The 23,846-nt window shown below is 43.2% G+C and overlaps 4 non-coding genes and 2 pseudogenes across 4 annotated transcripts; all 6 read left to right on the top strand.

Moving 5' to 3' along the window:
* The first annotated feature begins 1,145 nt into the window (after nt 1–1,145).
* LOC130339694 (U2 spliceosomal RNA) lies at nt 1,146–1,336 on the top strand. Its single transcript, XR_008880002.1, has one exon. It is a non-coding gene; the product is annotated as a U2 spliceosomal RNA (small nuclear RNA).
* A 2,099-nt stretch (nt 1,337–3,435) lies between these two features.
* LOC130339739 (U2 spliceosomal RNA) lies at nt 3,436–3,626 on the top strand. Its single transcript, XR_008880033.1, has one exon. It is a non-coding gene; the product is annotated as a U2 spliceosomal RNA (small nuclear RNA).
* Nucleotides 3,627–11,316: 7,690 nt separating this feature from the next.
* LOC130339705 (U2 spliceosomal RNA) lies at nt 11,317–11,527 on the top strand (annotated as a pseudogene).
* A 2,095-nt stretch (nt 11,528–13,622) lies between these two features.
* On the top strand, nt 13,623–13,813 carry LOC130339727 (U2 spliceosomal RNA). Its single transcript, XR_008880022.1, has one exon. It is a non-coding gene; the product is annotated as a U2 spliceosomal RNA (small nuclear RNA).
* A 2,095-nt stretch (nt 13,814–15,908) lies between these two features.
* Nucleotides 15,909–16,068, top strand: LOC130339714 (U2 spliceosomal RNA; annotated as a pseudogene).
* Nucleotides 16,069–16,763: 695 nt separating this feature from the next.
* LOC130339708 (U2 spliceosomal RNA) lies at nt 16,764–16,958 on the top strand. Its single transcript, XR_008880012.1, has one exon. It is a non-coding gene; the product is annotated as a U2 spliceosomal RNA (small nuclear RNA).
* The last annotated feature ends 6,888 nt before the right edge of the window (nt 16,959–23,846 follow it).

Genomic DNA, 23,846 nt, shown 5'->3' with positions numbered 1-23,846 from the left:
TCAGTATAAATCCTTAGAAAATTATCCCCCAGTGTCTCCATCTGCTGGCGGTATTGAATAAGCATTGCTGCACTGATGGGGTATGCATTAGACGAAAAAAAAGAAGAAAAAGAAGAATAATACGCCCAGAAAAGAGGCGAAAAGGAGAAAAACGTAAAAAAACGTGAAAAAAAAGTAAGAGGAAGAGAAGGGAAAAAAAGGTGGAAATGGGTTTAAAAGTGATTTCGGCGGAGAAATATATATATATATATATATATATATATATATATATACGCGCACACACACACATATATATAAACGTATTCTCCGTTGAGATATTGCAGCCGCTGCTGTGTCCAGGCCCAGGAGCCTTAGCACTGTGCTGTGATGTCACTCAATACCACTGACATCACTAGGTGTAAACAACATCTCTCCTTTGCTGTGTATGTGACTATGGAGCTGTTTGGTGATGTCGTCTATTATGGCCTTCATAGAAGCAACAGGAGATTGTTGCATCCATCTAGAACCCTCAGAACTACAGTGCTATGATGTCACTCACTTCCACAGGCCTTGCAGAGTGTAAACAACAACAACCCAGCTTTGTTGTGTATGTAACCATAGGGATTTGTGATGTCACCTAGAACCTTCACAGCAGCGACAGCTTTATGAGGAGCATCAGCACTGCTCTGCCTGAGCAGAACCATCACCGCCATAGGTTGTCAAATAACCCGGGTTTAACCCACACAGGTAAGTCCAATGGGGTGCAGGCATGTCCTCTATGCTTACAGCTTCCCGTGGGTGTTGGTTTGATACCGTTTGGGGACAGCCAAGGAGGCATCTGCAGGCAACAAAGGTAGGTGTGTGCTTGTGTGTGTGTTTCCTATGCAGATCCTAAGCCCAGTGTCACATGCAAGTAGGAGGAGTAAGAAGGGTTCCTGGCAAATCCGGGTTATGGATTGCATTTAAAAAGGCCCCGTGGGAGTGCAATGGGCCCCTGTCTTGCTGCTTAGCAATAATGGTATGGGTTTAGGTTCTGCTGTGTGTACTGGTGGTTGACTGCCCCCCAGCCCAGAGTGTGCATGGAAAATTGTCTGGCAGCCTCCCTGACAGCAAGCAGTGATAGTGCCCATGAAGGGCACCTTGTTGGGCCCGCCCCTTTCACGGTTATCGCTTCTCGGCCTTTTGGCTAAGATCAAGTGTAGTATCTGTTCTTATCAGTTTAATATCTGATACGTCCCCTATCTGGGGACCATATATTAAATGGATTTTTGAGAACGGGGGCCGATTTCGAAGCTTGCTTCCGTCGCCCTATGCATTGACCCGATATGGTAGTATCTTCGGGTACAGTGCACCACCCCCTTACAGGGTTAAAAAGAAAGATTCCTACTTTCATTGCTACCTGCTTGCTGGCTAGCCAGCTAGCCAGCCCTGTGGGCCTTGCTGCTGCTGCAGCCAAAAAACAAAAGGTGGTGCTGCTGCTGCTTCTGCTGCTTCTGCTTCTGCTTCTGCTTGTGTCTGGCCGCTGTTGGAGCGTCCAGGCACAGGACTTCTGCTGCTGCTGACTAAATGGCCTCCTTAATTGGATCATTTGAGTAGCCAGCACACCTGTGCAGGTAGGGCATGACATGATAGGCAGCTGCCTTGATAGCGGGTGGGTGCTGAATGTTCCTAATTGACAAAATAAGATTAATGCTTATGAAGAAATATAAAATCTCATCCCTTCCCCAATATCGCGCCACACCCCTACCCCTTAATTCCCTGGTTGAACTTGATGGACATATGTCTTTTTTCGACCGTACTAACTATGTAACTATGTAACATAACATGGGGGGGGGGGGGGTCTCCTGGCTGTTCACACAGGTGTGTCATTGCTGTACATTGACCATGCATTGCTTCTGTGGTATTGCAAAGGCAAAGACAAATGCTTCCAGCCATCCATTGCACTAATGGATTGGTCATCAGCTGGCTGTCTATGTCCCGCATCAATATAGACCAAAGTACAGAGGGTTAGGCTATGCTATTGTGCACCTACCTGATGCATCAGAAGGTGCGAGGCCCTTGCTAAATTCTGTGCACAGACTTTGAGATCTATACTTTAGACTGTATCTAAACCTGCTCCAACATGGACTGACATTCTGGCCTACTTTCAGCCGATGCGACTTGTCTGTCGCTGAACAGTCGCTTTTTATGTATTCAGCACCTATGTATAATGTTGTAAAAATGCTCTAGAAGCTAAAGTCGCAGAAATGTCACACATATTTGGCCTGCAACTTTCTGTGCGACAAATTCAGACAGGAAAAATCAGTATAAATCCTTAGAAAATTATCCCCCAGTGTCTCCATCTGCTGGCGGTATTGAATAAGCATTGCTGCACTGATGGGGTATGCATTAGACGAAAAAAAAGAAGAAAAAGAAGAATAATACGCCCAGAAAAGAGGCGAAAAGGAGAAAAACGTAAAAAAACGTGAAAAAAAAGTAAGAGGAAGAGAAGGGAAAAAAAGGTGGAAATGGGTTTAAAAGTGATTTCGGCGGAGAAATATATATATATATATATATATATATATATATATATATATATATATACGCGCACACACACACATATATATAAACGTATTCTCCGTTGAGATATTGCAGCCGCTGCTGTGTCCAGGCCCAGGAGCCTTAGCACTGTGCTGTGATGTCACTCAATACCACTGACATCACTAGGTGTAAACAACATCTCTCCTTTGCTGTGTATGTGACTATGGAGCTGTTTGGTGATGTCGTCTATTATGGCCTTCATAGAAGCAACAGGAGATTGTTGCATCCATCTAGAACCCTCAGAACTACAGTGCTATGATGTCACTCACTTCCACAGGCCTTGCAGAGTGTAAACAACAACAACCCAGCTTTGTTGTGTATGTAACCATAGGGATTTGTGATGTCACCTAGAACCTTCACAGCAGCGACAGCTTTATGAGGAGCATCAGCACTGCTCTGCCTGAGCAGAACCATCACCGCCATAGGTTGTCAAATAACCCGGGTTTAACCCACACAGGTAAGTCCAATGGGGTGCAGGCATGTCCTCTATGCTTACAGCTTCCCGTGGGTGTTGGTTTGATACCGTTTGGGGACAGCCAAGGAGGCATCTGCAGGCAACAAAGGTAGGTGTGTGCTTGTGTGTGTGTTTCCTATGCAGATCCTAAGCCCAGTGTCACATGCAAGTAGGAGGAGTAAGAAGGGTTCCTGGCAAATCCGGGTTATGGATTGCATTTAAAAAGGCCCCGTGGGAGTGCAATGGGCCCCTGTCTTGCTGCTTAGCAATAATGGTATGGGTTTAGGTTCTGCTGTGTGTACTGGTGGTTGACTGCCCCCCAGCCCAGAGTGTGCATGGAAAATTGTCTGGCAGCCTCCCTGACAGCAAGCAGTGATAGTGCCCATGAAGGGCACCTTGTTGGGCCCGCCCCTTTCACGGTTATCGCTTCTCGGCCTTTTGGCTAAGATCAAGTGTAGTATCTGTTCTTATCAGTTTAATATCTGATACGTCCCCTATCTGGGGACCATATATTAAATGGATTTTTGAGAACGGGGGCCGATTTCGAAGCTTGCTTCCGTCGCCCTATGCATTGACCCGATATGGCAGTATCTTCGGGTACAGTGCACCACCCCCTTACAGGGTTAAAAAGAAAGATTCCTACTTTCATTGCTACCTGCTTGCTGGCTAGCCAGCTAGCCAGCCCTGTGGGCCTTGCTGCTGCTGCAGCCAAAAAACAAAAGGTGGTGCTGCTGCTGCTTCTGCTGCTTCTGCTTCTGCTTGTGTCTGGCCGCTGTTGGAGCGTCCAGGCACAGGACTTCTGCTGCTGCTGACTAAATGGCCTCCTTAATTGGATCATTTGAGTAGCCAGCACACCTGTGCAGGTAGGGCATGACATGATAGGCAGCTGCCTTGATAGCGGGTGGGTGCTGAATGTTCCTAATTGACAAAATAAGATTAATGCTTATGAAGAAATATAAAATCTCATCCCTTCCCCAATATCGCGCCACACCCCTACCCCTTAATTCCCTGGTTGAACTTGATGGACATATGTCTTTTTTCGACCGTACTAACTATGTAACTATGTAACATAACATGGGGGGGGGGGGGGTCTCCTGGCTGTTCACACAGGTGTGTCATTGCTGTACATTGACCATGCATTGCTTCTGTGGTATTGCAAAGGCAAAGACAAATGCTTCCAGCCATCCATTGCACTAATGGATTGGTCATCAGCTGGCTGTCTATGTCCCGCATCAATATAGACCAAAGTACAGAGGGTTAGGCTATGCTATTGTGCACCTACCTGATGCATCAGAAGGTGCGAGGCCCTTGCTAAATTCTGTGCACAGACTTTGAGATCTATACTTTAGACTGTATCTAAACCTGCTCCAACATGGACTGACATTCTGGCCTACTTTCAGCCGATGCGACTTGTCTGTCGCTGAACAGTCGCTTTTTATGTATTCAGCACCTATGTATAATGTTGTAAAAATGCTCTAGAAGCTAAAGTCGCAGAAATGTCACACATATTTGGCCTGCAACTTTCTGTGCGACAAATTCAGACAGGAAAAATCTGTATAAATCCTTAGAAAATTATCCCCCAGTGTCTCCATCTGCTGGCGGTATTGAATAAGCATTGCTGCACTGATGGGGTATGCATTAGACGAAAAAAAAGAAGAAAAAGAAGAATAATACGCCCAGAAAAGAGGCGAAAAGGAGAAAAACGTAAAAAAACGTGAAAAAAAAGTAAGAGGAAGAGAAGGGAAAAAAAGGTGGAAATGGGTTTAAAAGTGATTTCGGCGGAGAAATATATATATATATATATATATATATATATATATATATATATATATACGCGCACACACACACATATATATAAACGTATTCTCCGTTGAGATATTGCAGCCGCTGCTGTGTCCAGGCCCAGGAGCCTTAGCACTGTGCTGTGATGTCACTCAATACCACTGACATCACTAGGTGTAAACAACATCTCTCCTTTGCTGTGTATGTGACTATGGAGCTGTTTGGTGATGTCGTCTATTATGGCCTTCATAGAAGCAACAGGAGATTGTTGCATCCATCTAGAACCCTCAGAACTACAGTGCTATGATGTCACTCACTTCCACAGGCCTTGCAGAGTGTAAACAACAACAACCCAGCTTTGTTGTGTATGTAACCATAGGGATTTGTGATGTCACCTAGAACCTTCACAGCAGCGACAGCTTTATGAGGAGCATCAGCACTGCTCTGCCTGAGCAGAACCATCACCGCCATAGGTTGTCAAATAACCCGGGTTTAACCCACACAGGTAAGTCCAATGGGGTGCAGGCATGTCCTCTATGCTTACAGCTTCCCGTGGGTGTTGGTTTGATACCGTTTGGGGACAGCCAAGGAGGCATCTGCAGGCAACAAAGGTAGGTGTGTGCTTGTGTGTGTGTTTCCTATGCAGATCCTAAGCCCAGTGTCACATGCAAGTAGGAGGAGTAAGAAGGGTTCCTGGCAAATCCGGGTTATGGATTGCATTTAAAAAGGCCCCGTGGGAGTGCAATGGGCCCCTGTCTTGCTGCTTAGCAATAATGGTATGGGTTTAGGTTCTGCTGTGTGTACTGGTGGTTGACTGCCCCCCAGCCCAGAGTGTGCATGGAAAATTGTCTGGCAGCCTCCCTGACAGCAAGCAGTGATAGTGCCCATGAAGGGCACCTTGTTGGGCCCGCCCCTTTCACGGTTATCGCTTCTCGGCCTTTTGGCTAAGATCTTGTATCTTGTCAAGGGGCTCTGAGTTCGTCGAACCTTCGGCCTTGAGGCATCGGCGGTTTTTTAGCCGTCTTAAGCCTCATGCTGCTATAGGAGGAGGACTTACAAAGAACGGGAAGGCGATCCCCCATGGCGACCCTTAGGTTTGCTGCGCATACTGAAACTCGGATTAAGAACACCTTCCGTATTGAAGTGGATGAGGAGAAAAAGGAGAAGATGACTTTGGAATTTTTTGTCAAGAGAATTATGCTGGATTTATTGCACATTCAGAGAGAAGATGTGTTTTGCCTAAAAGACCCAGGTAAAGGACTTTTCATTCTTACCTTGACTTCCGCATCTGCATGTGACCATATGTTTGAGAAAGTTCGGGAGCTTGCCAATGAGGAGGATATGAAAGGACTTGTTTTCATTGCTCTATATTCTAATGGCGATGTTCCACTGGTGGTTACTATGCACGATCCATACGTGGATATAAGAGACATTGTCTTATTTTTAAACCAATATTGTGCGGAAGTCAAATACTCTCATAAAATAATGAATGCAATGGACTTTTGGACTGGAAAGCATAAGTTTGCTGTTAAGTTCAGAGAAGATGTGAGAGGAATTGGAGGTCTGTGTCGCCCACCTGCAAATTTTTTAATTGGGCGTAAACGTGGCTATTTATTCTACCCTGGGATGCCGTATTATTGCAGGAAATGCCATGAATATGGTCATACACAAGAATCTTGCAAAGAGGAAGTGGTTATTTGCAAAAGATGTGGCCAAAAAGGCCACACCACTTTGGACTGTCAAAATGAGATTCTGTGTAATGTGTGTAAGCAGAAAGGACACGCTTTTAAGGATTGTCCTCAACGCTCCTGGGCCAATATTGTGGCTACGTCGGCTGGTCCCTCGATGAGGAAGAGCTCCATGGATGCTGTGCCTGTGCCTAAGACCCACACCCTGAAAGTGATGCCTGAGTCTTCTGCTACCGGAATTCCTGTGATACCTGCTGTGGCTCATGTCTCCAAAAGCATTGTGTCCCCGGGGAAGGTCGTGGGACCTGAGACAGAAGTGAGGGGTTCTCCTCTCATGGAAGTTGAGGGTCCTGGACCGCCCAGAAGGGATACAGAGGAGATGGATGTAGAAGAACGGCGAAAGAGGAAAAGCAGAGACCGGAAAGAGGAAAAGGGCCTTAACATCAAAAGGAGTGGTCGAGTTAGTGCGGACGAGGGGAACGTGGAGATTGTCTGCCAAAAGGTTATAACAGCATCCGACCCTGTTAATATTGAGGAATTTGTGTCACCACCTACAGATTGGGGTTCTTTGTCTGAGGATAATGAATGACCCAGGAGCTACCAAGTGTTAATATCTCCTCCTTCAATGTGAGGAGTTTGAAGAGCCCAGAGAGGAGGGCTGCTTTATTTTCTTTCTTGTCTTCTTTGCCTACAGACATTTTATTTTTACAGGAATGTGCCATTGATTATGATATCAATTATTCATCTTTGAGATCTGAATGGACTCTTGGCCCGTCTGTGTGGTCAGGGGATAATGAGAGGAAAGTGACTGGTGTTGGCATACTGTTCAAGAGCAGTGAGTATAAAGTTACCTCCTTCACAGACATTGTACCCGGTAGAGCCCTGCTCGTTCATATTATTTATAATGACATGAATATGAGACTTTTAAATGTATATGCCTCTCCAGATAAGGATGAAAGATCTGATTTATTAGAGAAAATTCAGTTTTATTTACCGGGTTCATCCCCGCTTATCATCGCTGGTGATTTTAATTGTATAATGGCAGGAGAGGAGCGGGCTGGAGGATCTGAACAAAGGAAAGATAAGACTGAAAAACAACTAAAGGATTTTATAGTTGATTTTAATTTAAAAGATTTGTGGAGAACCTCTTTCCCTAATGACCCTGGGTATACCTGGGGGAATAGCCTTTATATGTCAAGGATTGATTATATTTTTGCTTCTGGATTTGCATTTTATGGGAATATGCAATTGACTTCTACCTTTTTTTCAGATCATAAGATTTTATCTGCTACATGTAAGTTTGATGGGGTTTGCAGAGCCAAAGGAGTCTGGCGTCTGAATGTCTCTTTGCTTGAAGATGAAGAAATTAAATGTAATTTTATCTATCTTTTTAAAAAATTGCAGAACTCAAGGACTAATTTTAATTCTCTTTTAGCATGGTGGGAATTCTGCAAGGTAAAATTTAAAGAGTATTTTATTAAGATGGGTGTTAAAAAAACAAAAGAGAAATTGAAATGGTATAGAGATCTTAACACAAAACTACAAACCTATTATCAACTCAAAGAGCTGGGTGTATATGTAGACGATCTGATTTTAAGTGTTAAAAGTGATATTCAGAAGGCTATAACTAACAAAGGGAAAGAAATAATTTTTAACTCCAAAGTTGAATGTAAAGAGAAGGATGAAAAGTGTACAAGATTCTTTTTTAAAAAGGTAATGGAAACAAAAAAGTTAATGATTAACATTGAGGATGAAACTACTAATGTAGGAATGTTATCCAAAGCTAAATCCTTTTATCAAGATCTATTTAATGAGAAGCCCATTGATATATCTGCTGCTAATTTTCTCCTAAGCACTTTAGATTGTGGTTTAAGTAAGGAGGACCAAGATGCACTTTGCACAGAAGTAAGATGCCAAGAATTAGAAATTGCTGCTAAAAGTTTATCCACAGGTAAAACACCAGGTTCTGATGGACTTCCTGTAGAGTTTTATAAAACCTTTTGGGAGATTTTTAAAGATGATTTGCTTAATATTTTTAAGGAGGCTTTTAATTCTGATGTTCTACCTTTATCTTGGAGGAGTGGTATAGTGTCTCTGATCCCCAAAAAGGGGGATAGGAACAGCTTAGAAAATTGGAGACCAATTACGCTTCTTAATGTTGATTATAAGATTATGTCAAAAATTTTTGTTAACAGAATGAAGCCGTTTTTGTACAAGGTCATCCATGTGGATCAGGTATGTGGTGTCCCAGGAAGGAGTGTAGCTGAACCTTTAAATGCTATTAGGGACGTCATATGGTATCAGCAAGAGCGGAATCAAAATCTAGCCATTCTATCTCTAGATTTTCATAAAGCGTTCGATAGAGTATCACATTGTTTTTTATGGATGGTTTTACAACGCATGGGTTTTCCTAACATATTTATTAAGCAAATTGCTCTCTTATATAAAGGTTCTTTTAGCAGGATTTTAATAAATGGTTTCCTTACAGATTTTATTAATTTATCATCAGGGGTAAAGCAAGGCTGCCCTCTGTCTCCTATACTGTTTATATGTGCAATAGAACCTCTGTTAAACTTAATAAGGAATGATAAAATAATAAAAGGAGTGCCAGTTCCTGGAGGTAATAATGCCACCCTTAAAGTGTGTGGCTATATGGATGATATTAATGTTTTTTGTGAAAGTGCCTTCTCTTTACAAAGAGTTGTTGATGTTACTGATTTCTTTTGTAAAGCTTCTGCTTTTAAACTTAATTTATCTAAATGTGACTGTTTTTATATAGGTAAATGGGAAAACGTGCAAATACCAAACCTAAAATTACAGTCAGAAAAAATAAAAATCCTTGGAGTCATCTTTGATAAAAATAACAATGGTGAGGAAAGTTGGCTAATGGTAAAAGAAAAGGTAAAGAAAAAGGTAGACTTTTGGTCCCTTAGGAAATTATCCTTAGAAGGTAAAATTTTGGTGATTAAGGCTATGCTAATACCCATTATGCTCTATTTAAATATGATTTATCCTCCTAATGAACTTATGTCTAGGCAACTTCAGAGGATTCTCTTTGAGTTTCTATGGAGTTCTAAAGCAGAAAAATTAAAAAGAGATACTATGTATAAGTCACAAAAAAATGGAGGAAAACAGGTTCCCTGTATTAGAAAATTTTTATACTTAAGGTTTTTTAGTTGGTGTTTTAGGGGACTTTTTATGAAAAGTGTATGGTCCTGTTTTTTAAAGTACTCTGCGGGACATATTTTTAGAAAAAGAGAATGGGTGTTTTTATCATTATCTTCTCCTGTACTTTTAACTCCGCCTAAACATTATGCCATCTTAGAAAAAATTATACGTATGTATAACCTTAAAGACTTTGACTTGTTAACCTTGAGGGATGCTCGCAAGATAGAAGTACAGTTAAATTTGCAAGAAGAAATATGTATGGTCTCTAATTTTTCTTATAATAGGTGTGTACAAATATGGAAAAAGGTAAACGAGCCATATCTTTTTAATGAGCACAAAGATTTAGCATGGATGATTATCCATGAGTGTCTTCCGGTAAGATTTTTCCAATATAGAAGAGGTCTAAATGCTGTATGTGTCTGTCCCCGGGATAATTGCAATATAGATGAAACTGTTTTGCACCTTTTCTGGAATTGTTATTTTGCACAAAAGGTTTTTAGACTAATTGGTTCTTTATTGAAATTCCTAACAGGTCTAAAAGTTTTAAATCATGAAGTTGTTTTATATGGCAAAAGTGATGGAGTTACGAAAGAAAAAGAGAGAATTTTGTGGATTTTTATCAACTGTACAAAAAATGTATTATGGAAAGTTCGTAATATCCTTGTCTTCAAAAGAGATTTTATTTGTGAAAAAGAATGTTTGAAGATGATATACAGTGACGTTTACTTGTACTATTTAATTGATAAAAAGAGAGATGGGCAGAAAAAAGCATTAGCTATGTGGAATTTACATTTATGGAAAACAGTATTTGATGTATTGTAAACATTTTTTGTGATGTATTTAAGTTTTTGAGTTTTTTCAATAAAAATGTAAAAAAAAAAAAAAAAAATCTGTTCTTATCAGTTTTCATGCTGGTGGGGATGGGTGCTGCATGGAGGATGCAGGTGTACCAGGGCTTTCCGGGGCTGGTTCTGAGGAATCAGCTCGACGGCTGCCCCGATGTGACCTGTTCCCTCCGGGTCTCGCCATGAGGCTGAGAGGGTCTAGAGCCGAGGTACTTTTGTGCCTCGGGGAGTGGTGACCCCGAGGTGCCGAAACTCACTGGGAGAATAGGCTCACTGAGTTGAAGCACGGGCACCATAATCTCTTCACCTTGTGGCACTCACCTCTTGATTCCCGGCCTTCTGGCTAGGATCAGAGAAATTTTTATAGATCCGGCCGGATGTCCGGGCAGTATATCTGCACACATTCACTTATTTATTTATTTTTTGTCTCACTGTGTCACTTTTTGCGTGTTGTGTGTTCACAGGATTTGTCAGGATGCGGTAGCCCTTCTGGGTGTCCCTCCTGGCGGTCTAGGGGAGGTGTGTGTGGCCATTAGGTTCCGCACCTCCCTGCAAACACCCCGGGTACTCCTGCTTCGCAGGGTACCTACCGTAATCGGCTCTGCGGGCAGATACCTTGGCTAACGCCAAGGGGGATGCCGGGAGCATTTGTGGTCTCCTAGTAGCTTCGGCGAAAAGGGACATCGAACCTGGAACCTCGCAGGTACCTTTTGGTCCGGAGGCGAAGGGTAAGGTTTGTTGGGGGGCCTCTCTCCTATCGGAGAAGGGCTTGCGATAGACCGCATCCTTTGTGCACGTTTTTTTAGTGTAACACGTTTGCACTTTTTCTTGCACTTTGGGTGAATCGAAAGCACGTTCCTCGGCTTTAGAAAGGAAAATCTGTTCTTATCAGTTTAATATCTGATACGTCCCCTATCTGGGGACCATATATTAAATGGATTTTTGAGAACGGGGGCCGATTTCGAAGCTTGCTTCCGTCGCCCTATGCATTGACCCGATATGGCAGTATCTTCGGGTACAGTGCACCACCCCCTTACAGGGTTAAAAAGAAAGATTCCTACTTTCATTGCTACCTGCTTGCTGGCTAGCCAGCTAGCCAGCCCTGTGGGCCTTGCTGCTGCTGCAGCCAAAAAACAAAAGGTGGTGCTGCTGCTGCTTCTGCTGCTTCTGCTTCTGCTTGTGTCTGGCCGCTGTTGGAGCGTCCAGGCACAGGACTTCTGCTGCTGCTGACTAAATGGCCTCCTTAATTGGATCATTTGAGTAGCCAGCACACCTGTGCAGGTAGGGCATGACATGATAGGCAGCTGCCTTGATAGCGGGTGGGTGCTGAATGTTCCTAATTGACAAAATAAGATTAATGCTTATGAAGAAATATAAAATCTCATCCCTTCCCCAATATCGCGCCACACCCCTACCCCTTAATTCCCTGGTTGAACTTGATGGACATATGTCTTTTTTCGACCGTACTAACTATGTAACTATGTAACATAACATGGGGGGGGGGGGGGGGTCTCCTGGCTGTTCACACAGGTGTGTCATTGCTGTACATTGACCATGCATTGCTTCTGTGGTATTGCAAAGGCAAAGACAAATGCTTCCAGCCATCCATTGCACTAATGGATTGGTCATCAGCTGGCTGTCTATGTCCCGCATCAATATAGACCAAAGTACAGAGGGTTAGGCTATGCTATTGTGCACCTACCTGATGCATCAGAAGGTGCGAGGCCCTTGCTAAATTCTGTGCACAGACTTTGAGATCTATACTTTAGACTGTATCTAAACCTGCTCCAACATGGACTGACATTCTGGCCTACTTTCAGCCGATGCGACTTGTCTGTCGCTGAACAGTCGCTTTTTATGTATTCAGCACCTATGTATAATGTTGTAAAAATGCTCTAGAAGCTAAAGTCGCAGAAATGTCACACATATTTGGCCTGCAACTTTCTGTGCGACAAATTCAGACAGGAAAAATCTGTATAAATCCTTAGAAAATTATCCCCCAGTGTCTCCATCTGCTGGCGGTATTGAATAAGCATTGCTGCACTGATGGGGTATGCATTAGACGAAAAAAAAGAAGAAAAAGAAGAATAATACGCCCAGAAAAGAGGCGAAAAGGAGAAAAACGTAAAAAAACGTGAAAAAAAAGTAAGAGGAAGAGAAGGGAAAAAAAGGTGGAAATGGGTTTAAAAGTGATTTCGGCGGAGAAATATATATATATATATATATATATATATATATATATATATATATATACGCGCACACACACACATATATATAAACGTATTCTCCGTTGAGATATTGCAGCCGCTGCTGTGTCCAGGCCCAGGAGCCTTAGCACTGTGCTGTGATGTCACTCAATACCACTGACATCACTAGGTGTAAACAACATCTCTCCTTTGCTGTGTATGTGACTATGGAGCTGTTTGGTGATGTCGTCTATTATGGCCTTCATAGAAGCAACAGGAGATTGTTGCATCCATCTAGAACCCTCAGAACTACAGTGCTATGATGTCACTCACTTCCACAGGCCTTGCAGAGTGTAAAAAACAACAACCCAGCTTTGTTGTGTATGTAACCATAGGGATTTGTGATGTCACCTAGAACCTTCACAGCAGCGACAGCTTTATGAGGAGCATCAGCACTGCTCTGCCTGAGCAGAACCATCACCGCCATAGGTTGTCAAATAACCCGGGTTTAACCCACACAGGTAAGTCCAATGGGGTGCAGGCATGTCCTCTATGCTTACAGCTTCCCGTGGGTGTTGGTTTGATACCGTTTGGGGACAGCCAAGGAGGCATCTGCAGGCAACAAAGGTAGGTGTGTGCTTGTGTGTGTGTTTCCTATGCAGATCCTAAGCCCAGTGTCACATGCAAGTAGGAGGAGTAAGAAGGGTTCCTGGCAAATCCGGGTTATGGATTGCATTTAAAAAGGCCCCGTGGGAGTGCAATGGGCCCCTGTCTTGCTGCTTAGCAATAATGGTATGGGTTTAGGTTCTGCTGTGTGTACTGGTGGTTGACTGCCCCCCAGCCCAGAGTGTGCATGGAAAATTGTCTGGCAGCCTCCCTGACAGCAAGCAGTGATAGTGCCCATGAAGGGCACCTTGTTGGGCCCGCCCCTTTCACGGTTATCGCTTCTCGGCCTTTTGGCTAAGATCAAGTGTAGTATCTGTTCTTATCAGTTTAATATCTGATACGTCCCCTATCTGGGGACCATATATTAAATGGATTTTTGAGAACGGGGGCCGATTTCGAAGCTTGCTTCCGTCGCCCTATGCATTGACCCGATATGGCAGTATCTTCGGGTACAGTGCACCACCCCCTTACAGGGTTAAAAAGAAAGATTCCTACTTTCATTGCTACCTGCTTGCTGGCTAGCCAGCTAGCCAGCCCTGTGGGCCTTGCTGCTGCTGCAGCCAAAAAACAAAAGGTGGTGCTGCTGCTGCTTCTGCTGCTTCTGCTTCTGCTTGTGTCTGGCCGCTGTTGGAGCGTCCAGGCACAGGACTTCTGCTGCTGCTGACTAAATGGCCTCCTTAATTGGATCATTTGAGTAGCCAGCACACCTGTGCAGGTAGGGCCTGACATGATAGGCAGCTGCCTTGATAGCGGGTGGGTGCTGAATGTTCCTAATTGACAAAATAAGATTAATGCTTATGAAGAAATATAAAATCTCATCCCTTCCCCAATATCGCGCCACACCCCTACCCCTTAATTCCCTGGTTGAACTTGATGGACATATGTCTTTTTTCGACCGTACTATGTAACTATGTAACATAACATGGGGGGGGGGGGTCTCCTGGCTGTTCACACAGGTGTGTCATTGCTGTACATTGACCATGCATTGCTTCTGTGGTATTGCAAAGGCAAAGACAAATGCTTCCAGCCATCCATTGCACTAATGGATTGGTCATCAGCTGGCTGTCTATGTCCCGCATCAATATAGACCAAAGTACAGAGGGTTAGGCTATGCTATTGTGCACCTACCTGATGCATCAGAAGGTGCGAGGCCCTTGCTAAATTCTGTGCACAGACTTTGAGATCTATACTTTAGACTGTATCTAAACCTGCTCCAACATGGACTGACATTCTGGCCTACTTTCAGCCGATGCGACTTGTCTGTCGCTGAACAGTCGCTTTTTATGTATTCAGCACCTATGTATAATGTTGTAAAAATGCTCTAGAAGCTAAAGTCGCAGAAATGTCACACATATTTGGCCTGCAACTTTCTGTGCGACAAATTCAGACAGGAAAAATCAGTATAAATCCTTAGAAAATTATCCCCCAGTGTCTCCATCTGCTGGCGGTATTGAATAAGCATTGCTGCACTGATGGGGTATGCATTAGAAGAAAAAAAAGAAGAAAAAGAAGAATAATACGCCCAGAAAAGAGGCGAAAAGGAGAAAAACGTAAAAAAACGTGAAAAAAAAGTAAGAGGAAGAGAAGGGAAAAAAAGGTGGAAATGGGTTTAAAAGTGATTTCGGCGGAGAAATATATATATATATATATATATATATATATATATATATATATATATATATACATACGCGCACACACACACATATATATAAACGTATTCTCCGTTGAGATATTGCAGCCGCTGCTGTGTCCAGGCCCAGGAGCCTTAGCACTGTGCTGTGATGTCACTCAATACCACTGACATCACTAGGTGTAAACAATATCTCTCCTTTGCTGTGTATGTGACTATGGAGCTGTTTGGTGATGTCGTCTATTATGGCCTTCATAGAAGCAACAGGAGATTGTTGCATCCATCTAGAACCCTCAGAACTACAGTGCTATGATGTCACTCACTTCCACAGGCCTTGCAGAGTGTAAACAACAACAACCCAGCTTTGTTGTGTATGTAACCATAGGGATTTGTGATGTCACCTAGAAACTTCACAGCAGCGACAGCTTTATGAGGAGCATCAGCACTGCTCTGCCTGAGCAGAACCATCACCGCCATAGGTTGTCAAATAACCCGGGTTTAACCCACACAGGTAAGTCCAATGGGGTGCAGGCATGTCCTCTATGCTTACAGCTTCCCGTGGGTGTTGGTTTGATACCGTTTGGGGACAGCCAAGGAGGCATCTGCAGGCAACAAAGGTAGGTGTGTGCTTGTGTGTGTGTTTCCTATGCAGATCCTAAGCCCAGTGTCACATGCAAGTAGGAGGAGTAAGAAGGGTTCCTGGCAAATCCGGGTTATGGATTGCATTTAAAAAGGCCCCGTGGGAGTGCAATGGGCCCCTGTCTTGCTGCTTAGCAATAATGGTATGGGTTTAGGTTCTGCTGTGTGTACTGGTGGTTGACTGCCCCCCAGCCCAGAGTGTGCATGGAAAATTGTCTGGCAGCCTCCCTGACAGCAAGCAGTGATAGTGCCCATGAAGGGCACCTTGTTGGGCCCGCCCCTTTCACGGTTATCGCTTCTCGGCCTTTTGGCTAAGATCAAGTGTAGTATCTGTTCTTATCAGTTTTCATGCTGGTGGGGATGGGTGCTGCATGGAGGATGCAGGTGTACCAGGGCTTTCCGGGGCTGGTTCTGAGGAATCAGCTCGACGGCTGCCCCGATGTGACCTGTTCCCTCCGGGTCTCGCCATGAGGCTGAGAGGGTCTAGAGCCGAGGTACTTTTGTGCCTCGGGGAGTGGTGACCCCGAGGTGCCGAAACTCACTGGGAGAATAGACTCACTGAGTTGAAGCACGGGCACCATAATCTCTTCACCTTGTGGCACTCACCTCTTGATTCCCGGCCTTCTGGCTAGGATCAGAGAAATTTTTATAGATCCGGCCGGATGTCCGGGCAGTATATCTGCACACATTCACTTATTTATTTCTTTTTTGTCTCACTGTGTCACTTTTTGCGTGTTGTGTGTTCACAGGATTTGTCAGGATGCGGTAGCCCTTCTGGGTGTCCCTCCTGGCGGTCTAGGGGAGGTGTGTGTGGCCATTAGGTTCCGCACCTCCCTGCAAACACCCCGGGTACTCCTGCTTTGGCAGGGTACCTACCGTAATCGGCTCTGCGGGCAGATACCTTGGCTAACGCCAAGGGGGATGCCGGGAGCATTTGTGGTCCCCTAGTAGCTTCGGCGAAAAGGGACATCGAACCTGGAACCTCGCAGGTACCTTTTGGTCCGGAGGCGAAGGGTAAGGTTTGTTGGGGGGCCTCTCTCCTATCGGAGAAGGGCTTGCGATAGACCGCATCCTTTGTGCACGTTTTTTTTTAGTGTAACACGTTTGCACTTTTTCTTGCACTTTGGGTGAATCGAAAGCACGTTCCTCGGCTTTAGATAAAAAAAAAAAAAAAAAAAAAAAAAAAAATCTGTTCTTATCAGTTTAATATCTGATACGTCCCCTATCTGGGGACCATATATTAAATGGATTTTTGAGAACGGGGGCCGATTTCGAAGCTTGCTTCCGTCGCCCTATGCATTGACCCGATATGGCAGTATCTTCGGGTACAGTGCACCACCCCCTTACAGGGTTAAAAAGAAAGATTCCTACTTTCATTGCTACCTGCTTGCTGGCTAGCCAGCTAGCCAGCCCTGTGGGCCTTGCTGCTGCTGCAGCCAAAAAACAAAAGGTGGTGCTGCTGCTGCTTCTGCTGCTTCTGCTTCTGCTTGTGTCTGGCCGCTGTTGGAGCGTCCAGGCACAGGACTTCTGCTGCTGCTGACTAAATGGCCTCCTTAATTGGATCATTTGAGTAGCCAGCACACCTGTGCAGGTAGGGCATGACATGATAGGCAGCTGCCTTGATAGCGGGTGGGTGCTGAATGTTCCTAATTGACAAAATAAGATTAATGCTTATGAAGAAATATAAAATCTCATCCCTTCCCCAATATCGCGCCACACCCCTACCCCTTAATTCCCTGGTTGAACTTGATGGACATATGTCTTTTTTCGACCGTACTAACTATGTAACTATGTAACATAACATGGGGGGGGGGGGGGTCTCCTGGCTGTTCACACAGGTGTGTCATTGCTGTACATTGACCATGCATTGCTTCTGTGGTATTGCAAAGGCAAAGACAAATGCTTCCAGCCATCCATTGCACTAATGGATTGGTCATCAGCTGGCTGTCTATGTCCCGCATCAATATAGACCAAAGTACAGAGGGTTAGGCTATGCTATTGTGCACCTACCTGATGCATCAGAAGGTGCGAGGCCCTTGCTAAATTCTGTGCACAGACTTTGAGATCTATACTTTAGACTGTATCTAAACCTGCTCCAACATGGACTGACATTCTGGCCTACTTTCAGCCGATGCGACTTGTCTGTCGCTGAACAGTCGCTTTTTATGTATTCAGCACCTATGTATAATGTTGTAAAAATGCTCTAGAAGCTAAAGTCGCAGAAATGTCACACATATTTGGCCTGCAACTTTCTGTGCGACAAATTCAGACAGGAAAAATCAGTATAAATCCTTAGAATATTATCCCCCAGTGTCTCCATCTGCTGGCGGTATTGAATAAGCATTGCTGCACTGATGGGGTATGCATTAGACGAAAAAAAAGAAGAAAAAGAAGAATAATACGCCCAGAAAAGAGGCGAAAAGGAGAAAAACGTAAAAAAACGTGAAAAAAAAGTAAGAGGAAGAGAAGGGAAAAAAAGGTGGAAATGGGTTTAAAAGTGATTTCGGCGGAGAAATATATATATATATATATATATATATATATATATATATATATATACGCGCACACACACACATATATATAAACGTATTCTCCGTTGAGATATTGCAGCCGCTGCTGTGTCCAGGCCCAGGAGCCTTAGCACTGTGCTGTGATGTCACTCAATACCACTGACATCACTAGGTGTAAACAACATCTCTCCTTTGCTGTGTATGTGACTATGGAGCTGTTTGGTGATGTCGTCTATTATGGCCTTCATAGAAGCAACAGGAGATTGTTGCATCCATCTAGAACCCTCAGAACTACAGTGCTATGATGTCACTCACTTCCACAGGCCTTGCAGAGTGTAAACAACAACAACCCAGCTTTGTTGTGTATGTAACCATAGGGATTTGTGATGTCACCTATAACCTTCACAGCAGCGACAGCTTTATGAGGAGCATCAGCACTGCTCTGCCTGAGCAGAACCATCACCGCCATAGGTTGTCAAATAACCCGGGTTTAACCCACACAGGTAAGTCCAATGGGGTGCAGGCATGTCCTCTATGCTTACAGCTTCCCGTGGGTGTTGGTTTGATACCGTTTGGGGACAGCCAAGGAGGCATCTGCAGGCAACAAAGGTAGGTGTGTGCTTGTGTGTGTGTTTCCTATGCAGATCCTAAGCCCAGTGTCACATGCAAGTAGGAGGAGTAAGAAGGGTTCCTGGCAAATCCGGGTTATGGATTGCATTTAAAAAGGCCCCGTGGGAGTGCAATGGGCCCCTGTCTTGCTGCTTAGCAATAATGGTATGGGTTTAGGTTCTGCTGTGTGTACTGGTGGTTGACTGCCCCCCAGCCCAGAGTGTGCATGGAAAATTGTCTGGCAGCCTCCCTGACAGCAAGCAGTGATAGTGCCCATGAAGGGCACCTTGTTGGGCCCGCCCCTTTCACGGTTATCGCTTCTCGGCCTTTTGGCTAAGATCACGTGTGGATTTCTGTGCGTGGTTTGGGTTGAAAGGAGTGGTGATCGGGGCCCTCTTTACGGGGGGCCCTGGATTGTTGCTGAGCTGCGATCGTGGGTTTTACCTGCAAAAATGAGCGAGAAGGCGCGTGGACTTGAGGACACGGTGCGGATCTACGTTCCTGGCGAGCACCGGGGGACGATCGGACTTGACCAAATCGTTGTGGAGATTCTTCGCAAGCTTGATTACCTACAGGTATGGAATGTATTGGCTATACAGGATTTTCCTAGGCAAGGAATTTATGATATTACTTTTTGTGGTTCTGAGATTTGCCAGAGAGTCTATATGGATCTTGAAGAAATGAAGAGGAAAAGTGAGCCTGCTATAATGAAGAAGATTAAAGTGGAACCGTTATTTATGAATACAACAAAGGTAGTAATTGTCCACATGTATAATCCTAAGGTTTCTGATGAAATGGTTACAAACTTTTTGTTCCGGTATTGCGAGGAAGTGAAATTTATAGGAAGACTTAAGAACAAGTTTGGGTACTTTAATTGTAAGAGAAAGTTTATTGTAAAATTTAAAAAAGATGAAGGAATGCAAGATGGAAGGAAGAGCATACCACAGGTGTTTTCTATCGGAGGAGAGAGAGGTTTCTGCTTTTATGAAGGCCAGTTGCAATATTGTAGAAAGTGCCATGCCTATGGCCATGTGCAGGATTATTGCCCTGAGAAAGGAGAATGTTGCAGAAATTGTGGGAAAACTGGTCATGAAGCAAGTATTTGTACAGAGAAGAAGACATGTGATATCTGTGGAAGTGAGGAACATTTGGCAAGAGGCTGTGATATGTGGTATAAAAAGAAGAGAAGTTATGCTGATGCAGCTGGGAATAGAGGAGAACAAAGAGAAAAAGGGGGAGGGAGGTTTGTTCCTGGAGTTGGTGAGAGTGTGAGTGTGAGTGTTAATGTGGCACAGGTGGCTGAGGAAAGTTCTGTGATAGTGGAGCACATTAGCACTCAGGAGAGGTCAGGGGAGGAGGGTGTTTCCACTGCTGTGACTGGTGAGGAGACAGGTGTGGGAGGTGAATTTACCTTGGTGAAAAAGAAAAAAGAAAAAAAAGTGAAAGTGGTGGAGAAAATTGAGACAGTGTATGGTGATGTTCTTTCTAGTGAAGAGGCTATGGATGATATTGAATGTCCAAACCCAATTGTGGGGGAGGAGGAGGGAATGGAAGTTGTTGGGTCATCTCAGAGATCTCTAACACCTGGTCAGAGAGTTTCTCGCAGTAAGGAAGAAGAGGAGGAGGAAGATGAGGATGTGCAGGTTGTGAATAAAAGGTGTAAGACAGGGAGCTGGTCTGAGGATCAGGAAGCCCTTGTTCTTGGTAGTGATAATGAAATAGACAGGGACTCTAACATAGGGTCGCCTGATTGTTTTGCAAGTTTACATAGGAAAGTTGAAGGCCAAAATGTTAATTTCTAAGTTAAGATGGATTTTAAAGCATTTGGTTTTCTTTTCCTAGTTATTATGACTTTGGTTGTAACAACTATTAATGTAAGAAGTATTGAGTCTGAAATTAGGAGAGCTGCAATTTTTGATATTCTTGAGAATGTTAGAAGTGATGTGATATGTTTACAGGAGTGTGCAATAAAGTCAGCACCTTATGCAAATGAGTGGAAGTGTGGGCAGTCCTTCTGGTCCACATGTGCAGAAAACAAAAATGAAGGTGTTGGGATTTTATTGCGAAACAGGGACATTAAAGTTTTAAATTGCCAAACTTTAGTACCTGGTCGTTGTATGGTTTTAATTTTTGAGGTTTTGGGCCAGAGGATGAGAATTTTTAATGTGTATGCTCCAGCAGAAAAACAAGCACGTTTGTCTTTTTTAGAGTCCCTTAAGTTTTTTATCCCTGGTCGTGAAGATACTATTATTGTTGGCGATTTTAACTGCATTAGATCCGTCAATGATCGTGAGAGCTCTGCTGAGGTTAGAACTGATATTACTTCCAATGTTTTAAATCAAATTATTCAAGACTTGCATTTTACTGATGTTGGACTGATGGTTAGCACTGATGAAAGATATACGTACATATCAGATAGTGGCCGCTGTAAATCCCGGATCGATTACATCCTGGTCTCTGATGGGATTAAGGTGGTCCGGTGCAATCAAATGATGTCAACTTTCTCAGACCACAAAATGGTGTCGGCTGAGATAAGTGTCACAGAGTCCCTTCATTTTGGGAGGGGGCTCTGGAAATTAAATGTAAGTCTATTGGAAGATGAGGAAGTAATGGCTGGTTTTAATCATGTGTTTTTATCCTGTGTTTCTAAACAACCTGATTTTAGTAATGTCTTAGTGTGGTGGGAATGGGCTAAAGGAGAGTTTTCTAATTTCTTTAAGATGTTTTGCATAAAGAGAGCACAAGAGAAGAGGAGGAGTGATGAAAGGCTTGTATCCCGGTTAGAGACTCTCTATAAGTTTAAACGTGTTGGTGTGGAGGTGGAGGATGAGATTGTTAAGGTGAAGGGGGAGATGAAAAAAAGGTTGTTGGAAAAGGGAAGGAATATTGTATATAAGTCTAAAGTGCAACACCTAGAAGAAAATGAGCAGTGTACACGGTATTTCTTTAAAAAATGTTTTAATGCTAAAGGTGTTTTTAAATCAGTTTTTACCCCTACGGGGGAAGTTTTTGGAGAGGAGATGGTGAAGGAGATTGGCAGATTTTATGAGACACTCTTTAGTAATAAGAGCAGAGCCAGTGAGACGGAGATGAATGATTATTGTAATATTTTGGAGAATAATGTTCCTGTTGAAAAAGTAGATTTTTTGATTGATGATGTTAGTGAAGGGGAGATCAAGCAGGCCCTGGATAAGATGGCCAAAGGGAAGACACCAGGCTGTGATGGTCTCCCCGCTGAGTTTTATTCCGCGTTCTGGAATATTTTAAGTAAAGAGTTTACACGGGTGGTGCAATATGTTTTTAACTCAGGTGTTTTAGCTGAATCTATGAAGAAAGGGGTCATAACATTAATTCATAAAAAAGGTGATGGCAGAGATCTTAAAAATTGGAGACCTATAACTTTATTAAATTGTGACTACAAGATAATTGCTAAGATTGTGGCTAATAGACTGAGTGATGTAGTGGACCACCTTGTGGGAGAATACCAAGTTTGTGCAGTACCGAAAAGAAAAATAACAGATAATTTATTGCTTTTAAGAGACTCTATTTATTACAGTAACTTTAACAAGAATGCACTGTTTGTTGAGTCCATAGATTTCGAAAAGGCTTATGATAAGGTTGCACATGATTTTATGTTCATTGCTTTAAAACACTTAGGTATTCCAGAAAAGTTATTATCTGTTATTATGAGTTTTTATCATGGGGTGACAAGTCAGATTTTAGTAAATGGGCATGTGGGGCCTGCTTTTAATGTCTTGTCTGGAGTCAGACAGGGATGCCCACTCTCCCCAATTCTGTTTATATGCGTTATAGAGGGCCTGTTGAAGAATGTGCAGAAAGATAAATGTGTGAGTGGTGTTTTTATTCCAGGTAGTGATGGTAGTAAGTTAAAGGTTTTAAGTTATATGGACGATGTGGTTTTTACTTGTACATCCCAAGCAGATCTCAACAGAGTAAATTTGCATGTGAGGATTTTTTGTTGTGTGGCTGGGATGAATGTGAACTGGGGGAAGTGCCAATTATGCAGTTTTGGGAACCAAGAGAATATAGTAGTGGATGGTGTTAAGGAAAAAGAAGACATTGAAGTGCTAGGAGTGATATTTGATAAAGACCTCAAAGGAAAGAAAAGTTATGAGACTTTGGACAGTAAAATTGAGAAGAAGCTATCCTTCTGGAGGTTAAGGAACTTGTCACTTAAAGGGAAAGTTCTTATCATTAAGTCTGTAATCCTACCGCTTCTCTTGTATACGGCTATGGTGCTTCCTCCAGGGAAGTTATGGACTAGGAGAGTCACAAGGAAGCTTTTTGTGTTCTTCTGGGGGTCTAAGATGGAGAAAATGAGAAGAGAAGAAGTGATGAAGAGTATGAATTTGGGCGGATATAACTTTCCAAACATTGATCTGTTTTTAAAGGTGCACTATTTTCTTTTAATTTTTAAATTGATACAGTGCAATAATAGGGCGGCAGACATGAGTAAATACCTTGCAGGATGGTTGTTTTCCAAATGGGGCTGGTGTGAGAGGGATTTGAGGAGACCCATAGCACATGTGATACCTACCTTCTATGTGCTCCTCAGGTCTTTCAATGATCAATTTGGTTTGAGCTCTTTAGGTGAACCTGATAAAAAGAAAATAGAACAAGAAATAAGGAAAAATGAGAGATTATATGAAGTACCATTCTGCACTAATGCTCAGTCTGTGAAGATTTGGAAGTTTTTTAAAGTTATTGGACTATCAAACAGACAAAAAGACGTTAGTTGGATGTCCTTTCATGGCTGCCTCCCAACCCGATCTTTTTTAAATGGAAGAGGTTTGAGAATAAGTGACAGATGCCCAAGAGAGGGTTGTGGAGGTAGAGAAGACTTAGTGCATCTTTATTGGGACTGTTTTTATGCAAAAGAATTTTTTATGTTTTTAAAGAAGTTTTTAATCCAACTCACTGGATATAACAGTTTTTCTTTTGAGAAAGTTTTTATTGGTCAAGATCTTAGTAAAAAGGAAGATACACGTACTAATTGGATTCTTTTTTCTGTTTTTAAAGAGGTTTTATGGGACTCACGCAATTTGCTTGTTTTTAAAAATGTTGTTATTTCTCCGAGGGAATTGAAAAG

Source organism: Hyla sarda, unplaced genomic scaffold, assembly GCF_029499605.1.
Source record: "Hyla sarda isolate aHylSar1 unplaced genomic scaffold, aHylSar1.hap1 scaffold_551, whole genome shotgun sequence".
NCBI classification, from domain to species: domain Eukaryota; kingdom Metazoa; phylum Chordata; class Amphibia; order Anura; family Hylidae; genus Hyla; species Hyla sarda.
The sequence above is the reverse complement of the archived record's forward strand: the minus strand, read 5'-3'. Positions and strand labels throughout refer to the sequence as shown.